This window comes from Chinchilla lanigera, unplaced genomic scaffold (genome assembly GCF_000276665.1).
Source record: "Chinchilla lanigera isolate Chin_1 unplaced genomic scaffold, ChiLan1.0 scaffold00091, whole genome shotgun sequence".
NCBI lineage: Eukaryota > Metazoa > Chordata > Mammalia > Rodentia > Chinchillidae > Chinchilla > Chinchilla lanigera.
In genome coordinates, this window is record NW_004955492.1 from 937,600 (window position 1) to 943,735 (window position 6,136).

A 6,136-nucleotide genomic window follows, 5' to 3' on the forward strand; every position below is an offset into this window, starting at 1 on the left:
AGTGCAGAGAGGTGAAATTTGAGCTCCTGAATGATCTCCAATAATTCCCAGAAAACATACAAATATTCTTCTCAATTAGCCAACCCCTTCCCGCATTATTCTTATTGCACGTCTGTAACTTCTCAAGATTGATCCCCTGACTTGGGAGCAAATCTTCCCTTTTCATTCCTTGGCCAATGCAAAGCCTTTCCTTCCTGTTTCTTGGACCTTGATTTTTCTGTGGGATGAGTTTTTGGACTCAGGAGGCGTGGTAACGGTTACAGATAAGTCACTGAGCCTTCCTTAGCTCTAACCAAAGTCACTGGGCCTTGCCTTCCCTTCTGCATGTGGCACCAGCTCACATGGTAGAGCCGCTGAACAAAATGTCTGCTCATGTGGGGACCAGAAGATGCCCATTTCCTCTTCTTAAGAGGAGGCAGCCCTGGCTCCCTGCAGACTTCAGGAGACCTTGTGAATGTGCCAGAGGTGCATCCGTCAAGTGGCATCTGGGAAGGCATTGGGGAAGACGACTGGCTGTGGGGTGATGGAGTGGACAGTGGGTTTGGGAGCTGAAGGGACAGTGTGGCTGGAGCACATGTCTTTGTCTTTTTTTGTGTCTGACCTCTCTTTTTTTTGCAATATTTTTGAGGTTCCTCTACACTATAGCAAGTATCAGCACCTCAATCCTTTTTGTGACTCAGTATCATTCTATGGCATGAATATGATATGGTGTGATCAAAAAGTACAGTGAATGTTTAAATTTTAAAAATTAATTATAATAAAAGGCACATGGCCATTAAACTGCCAAACACTCCCCCTTAATTTGAACATGTATCCAATCATTCTCGTCACTTTATGAGGCGGTTCTGGAAGTCTTCTGTTACAGGTGTTGCAGTTATGCTTCCTCAATATCCTGAATGAATTCAAAACATTTACCTTTCATGGTCACTTTGATTTTGGAGAAGAGCCAGAAGTCACACGGTGCCACATCTGGTAGATAAGGACACACCGGACATTTTTACAAACTTGCCTTTCCATTAGATGGTGCTCAGCAGCAGCATTCACTATATTTGATCATACCTAGTAAACACAAACTTTGTCACTTCTTTGCCAACCCTTGTTAGTTTTAATTTTTATTTGTGTGTGCTAGCCATACCAGTGAGTGTGAAGTGTTATGTCATTGTGGTTTTTCCTTTCAGTTTATTTTCATTACAACTGTTAAGACACATTTCTTGGGCACATTAACGGGGCTCACTCTGAGGGTTCTGCGCATGTGTACTGCTCACACCCATCCGCCCTTCTTCTGTTCTCTTCCTTGCTCCTCTTTCTCCATCTCTCTCCGCTCTAGTACCGCTTCCTCTACTTTCAGGTTCTCTCTTTCTCCCTCTTCCTCTCCCTCGCCTCCCTCCCTCCCTCCCTCCCTCCCTCCTCTCTCTCTCCCACGCTTGAGAGAACACATGTGATGCTGTCTTCCTGTGTCTGTCTTATTTCATTTAACATGATGCCTCCCAGTTTTATTCATTTTCCTGAAAATGACAACATTTCATCCTTTTTCTTTTTTCTTCCTTCCTTCCTTCTATCTTTCTTTCCTCTGTTGTTACAGGTTGGGGGGGTCAAACATAGGCCCTCATGCAAACCAGGTAAATGCCCTACTACTCAACTACAAACCCAGGTCTTTTTCGAAAAATGAAATTATTTTGAAAGAAGGTATTGCTTGGCTGTCCAAGCTTGCCTTGAATTTGTGATCCTACTGACTCAGACTTCCAACTAACTGGGATTATAGGCATGCACCACCACACCCAACTTTTTTCTTTATGCTTACATGATACCTTATTGAGTATACAAGACATATTTTCTTCATCCATTGATCTGTTGGCAGGCACTTGGGCTGATTTTGTATCTTAGCTATTGTGAATATTCCCAAAATAAGTGTGGATATTCATGTGTCTTCTTTGTGTCCTAACACCAGCAATGAGTAAGGGCTCCTGTCACAGTTGCTATTATTTTCTTGCTTTGTATTTTTAACTTTTGACTATTTTAAACAGTGCTATCTCATTGTAATTGGCTTTTCCTTCATGACATGATAATGTTACGTAGTGTTTTGATGCTTATTTGTCTTCTGTATATCACCATTTTGAAGTGCTCAAATCTCGTATTCAGATCTTTACTGTTTTTTGAGTGGTTCTGGGGATGGAAACCATGCCTTTGTGCATGCTAAGCAATCTTTATCTGGTGAGCTACACTCTCAGCCACTTACCCATTTTTAATTGTGTTTTCCTGTCTTCATATTCAGTTTTAGATTTTGTTACTATATTGGCATACAAGTCCTCTTCAGATGTTTTTGAAATATTTTTCCCAGTATGTTAATTTTTTATTTACTCAACAGGATCTTACACAGAGTAGACATATTTAAGTAAAGTCAACATTATTATTACTTTTATTATTATCATTGCTATTTCCAATGGCTGACTTCTGGTACTGTATCTAAAAACTCACCACCCAACCCAAGCCATGTAGATTTTCTTCTGTGCTTTATTTTTCTGTAATGTTTACAATTTTCCTTTTGAAAAAAATGCAACATTTTGAGCAGAGTTATTGGGTAAGCTCCAGCTTTTGCTCCCATGTCCGGGTTTCCCCACATGGCTTTTAATTTCCTGTTGCCACTTATGGAACAGGTGTTTCTCTCCGTGTTGAGCTGCCTCGTCCCTTCGACGGCATCAGTCGGCTGTATTTCCATGGAGTTATTTGTGGCTCTTTACTCTCCCATTTATCCATTCCTTTCCCAGCGCCACCCTCTTCATTACTGTAACTTATGCTACATGTTCGGATCTGGATGATTACTTTCTTTGACATTCCTGTTCTCAGTTTTGTGTTGTCTATAAATGTTTGGTTGGAATTGTGCTGAATATATAAATCAAGATATAGTGTTTCTGAGCAAAGAGTATCTCTGTTTATTTACATTTCTTCTGATTTCTCTAAATCTCATTTCAAGATTTTCTGAATTCATATTTATATATAATTTATTGGATTTATAGCTGAGGACTTTAATCTTTTGGGTCTTATTGTAAATGGAATTTCTTTCATTTCAAGTTCCAATTATTCACATACTGCTGACCTATAGGAAATACATAAATTTTTGATCTATTCACTATCTGTTTTGCTTCCTGCCTTTGTCCATTTGGATGCAAGCATGGGAAGGAGAGTTCTGTTTGACTTTGAATTTCCAAAAATATGGTCTGGGATAATCAGAATATCACATTTTAGAGAGTCATCCGGACTGCCGCAAGGGGGCGCACAAACTCCACTAAACAAAGACCGCTGGGCCTCCCGCACGGTGCCAGAAGCCTGAGCGGCGTGCACTCCCAGTCACTGGAGCCTCCTGCGACCCGCTCACAGCCGTCCGGGCTGTGTCCCCTTGAGGGCCAGAGCTCTGGTCTCCCCAGGCTCCACCCAGAGACACGCCATTGTGATTTCGGGACACCTGGGGGTGAATAAAAGCCGGGCGTAGCTACCCCAACACTGGAAGGCTGAAGCAGGAGGACGGCAGTTTCTAGCCGAGCCTGTGACATTTAGTGGCTTAGTGACCTAGTGTCTCAAAATAAAAGAAATAAGAAAGCGGGTGGGGAGGCGGTTCAGTGCAAAGGCCGAGTTCAGTCCCAGTAGAGGGGGTGGAGAGAGAACCTTCCGGTCTGTGGTCCGCTAAGCGGGGAACTTTGCCCATGCCCCCACACTCCCCGCGCAACATTTTAGCAAGACTTACTTTTACGGAAGCATCCCTTTGGCGAGACTTTGACTACTAATCATCGTAGCACGCTGAAGTTGTTGTTTTTTCCCCTTCCAGTTTAGGTTTGCTTCTGAGGAGAAATTGCAGTGGAGAGAAAGGAGAAAAGGCAGACCTGCAACATGGGGCTGGGGAGGGGGCGCCGGACTCTTATTAATGGACCCGATGGCCATGAGTACTGTAAAGATACTTGAAACAATATTGAAAATAGAAAAGTAGGCAAGTTAAAACCTGTATTATCTAAGTTTAAGTATATTATTCATACCAAAAAATAAGATTTACTAAAAATATATTTTGTATTTTTATGGAAAAAAACTCACCAGCAGCATTTTTCTTTTGTTGAGAAAGTTACAGTTTAGTTGGGAGTATATTTGTACATAAAATTGTTTTACAAATATTGACATCCTATGCTAGATGACACATATTAATTCTATCAAACTTTGCCGTTATACCATAAAGTAAAGACAATCACCTTTTTGTTTTTCTAAAATTACCATTTAAATAAAATCAGAGTTTGCTAAAGATCATTTTAGGCTCTGCTAGGAACCCATGTGGCCCCGGGGTCTTTTCCAGTGAGAAATCTCTAAGCTTTTCTATCCTCATTGATCTACTTATGTATTCCTTATTTTAGAATTCATTTGATTAATGTCTATTTTTACTAGCAAATCACCTGTTCCTCTAGGATTAGGTGCAAAATGTTTCTCTTTTAATTTCTTCTCACTTTTTAATTTTTTACATACTTCTTAGTCTTATGTACTTCTGATTTTTAAAAATCAACATTTAAAAACATGTTCCTTAGTTTATTTTGTTTTTGATTGAGACAATTGTGATGCCCAATTTATCTTCTCCCCCCCATTTCCTTTTACTCCTAATGCGTTTCATGACGTATTTAAGCAACTAAAAATAAATCTAAGGTCATGAAGATTTACCCCCATATTTTCTTCTGAGTTCAGCTCTGGCTGGTTTTTTGTTTGCTTATTTGTTTTGTTTTGTTTGTTTTATCCATTTAAGTTAATATTTTTACATCTTGTTAAGATTCAAATTCCTTTATAATTTTTCATCTCTGCACCTGTAACAAGATATTGCTTCCAGTTTCTGGATAGCCTTATATTGTTTGTTGTAGGAAATTTTTGTTATTCAAATAAAATTGAAGGATAATAGCAAATAAATACTTCTTGTGTGAAGTCTTAGAAATTTCTACCTGAGACGGAGTCACCTGGGTCAGAGAGAGCACATTTGAGGAGCCTCCAGGTCGTCCAGCACGCTGACCCCGAGCCTGCTCCGCGCCACCGTCGCTGTGAGCTCACTGACCAATGAGCTGCGGACGCGTGGACTTGGACGTGGCCTCCAGCAGCCAGCCCAGTTTTTGCCTTCTTGGACTCAATCCCTTTGTTCTTCCTTCCGAACATACTGTTAGTTTTACTCCCATTTCTGTCTTACGAATTGCAATTTCTAAGACCCAAAAGAAATCTCTCTTGTATTCTACAGCCTCGCTATTGGTAACTGGTCCTTCTTTTGGCATTTTCTAAGGTTATTAAAACATGGTCTGCGGGTAACTAGCTTGGAAAACTGTTAGGTGGGACAATGTCGTGGTAATCAACAGTCACACAGTGCCCTCTCGTGGCTGAATGAGAAAACGGCACTCGTGCTCCAGGCCGCCGTGGTTCTGTCCGCAAAGACGCTGGCATTGAGGCTTACCGCTGGAAGATGAAAGTTCTCTAATATTCAGCGTTTTGGGTGCTTCATCGCGGAAGAGGACTTCACGCAGACATGGCACCCAGTGACGGTAAACCTTTTAGAGAGGAATGCCCAAACTGTAACCCATTATTCATCGCAAAACCCATTATTCATCGCAAGGTGCCAACACTGCAATTAGACCTGAATGCTGAAGTTTTAGTTTAGAAAAAACAACTCCTACATTAACATCTTTCATTTTAAAAGAAAAAAAGAGTTACATGAAAATTTGCCGCCGTTGCTCTAGAAAGAGGACTTGCAGAACTGCTTCAGAAAGTGGCAAGAGGGATGGGATAAATGTATTGGATGAGAGGGGGATGCTGGCAATGTGCTTTTACTGCGATGAAACTTTTAAATATAAATATTCGCCATGCTTCACGGTCACAACTCATAATTTATCTTTATAGAGTGGTTTATTTTTAGAGTCACGTTAAGATTCTCTTTCAAGTGTCCAACGGGCCGCTACTCTTTTATCCCAACAAATCTGTGGTTGTCACAGAGTCGAAGGTGCTGATTCCACACTGAAAATGAGGTGACATTGCCATGTGAGTCCTCTGCACTGAAATTTCCCCCAAGACAAGCATCCTGGCAGACACAGTCCACTGTTGAGAAAAATTGCTCGTCTTTCTCCCGGCAGCACGG

At 41.0% G+C, this 6,136-nt stretch overlaps 1 long non-coding RNA gene across 1 annotated transcript; it reads right to left on the reverse strand.

Annotated features, from left to right (window-relative positions):
* Positions 1–829: 829 nt before the first annotated feature.
* Positions 830–5,123, reverse strand: LOC106146688. Its single transcript, XR_001231243.1, has 3 exons — positions 4,962–5,123; positions 3,740–3,888; positions 830–1,059 (listed from the first exon to the last, which is right to left on the reverse strand). It is a non-coding gene; the product is annotated as an uncharacterized LOC106146688 (long non-coding RNA).
* Positions 5,124–6,136: the final 1,013 nt, after the last annotated feature.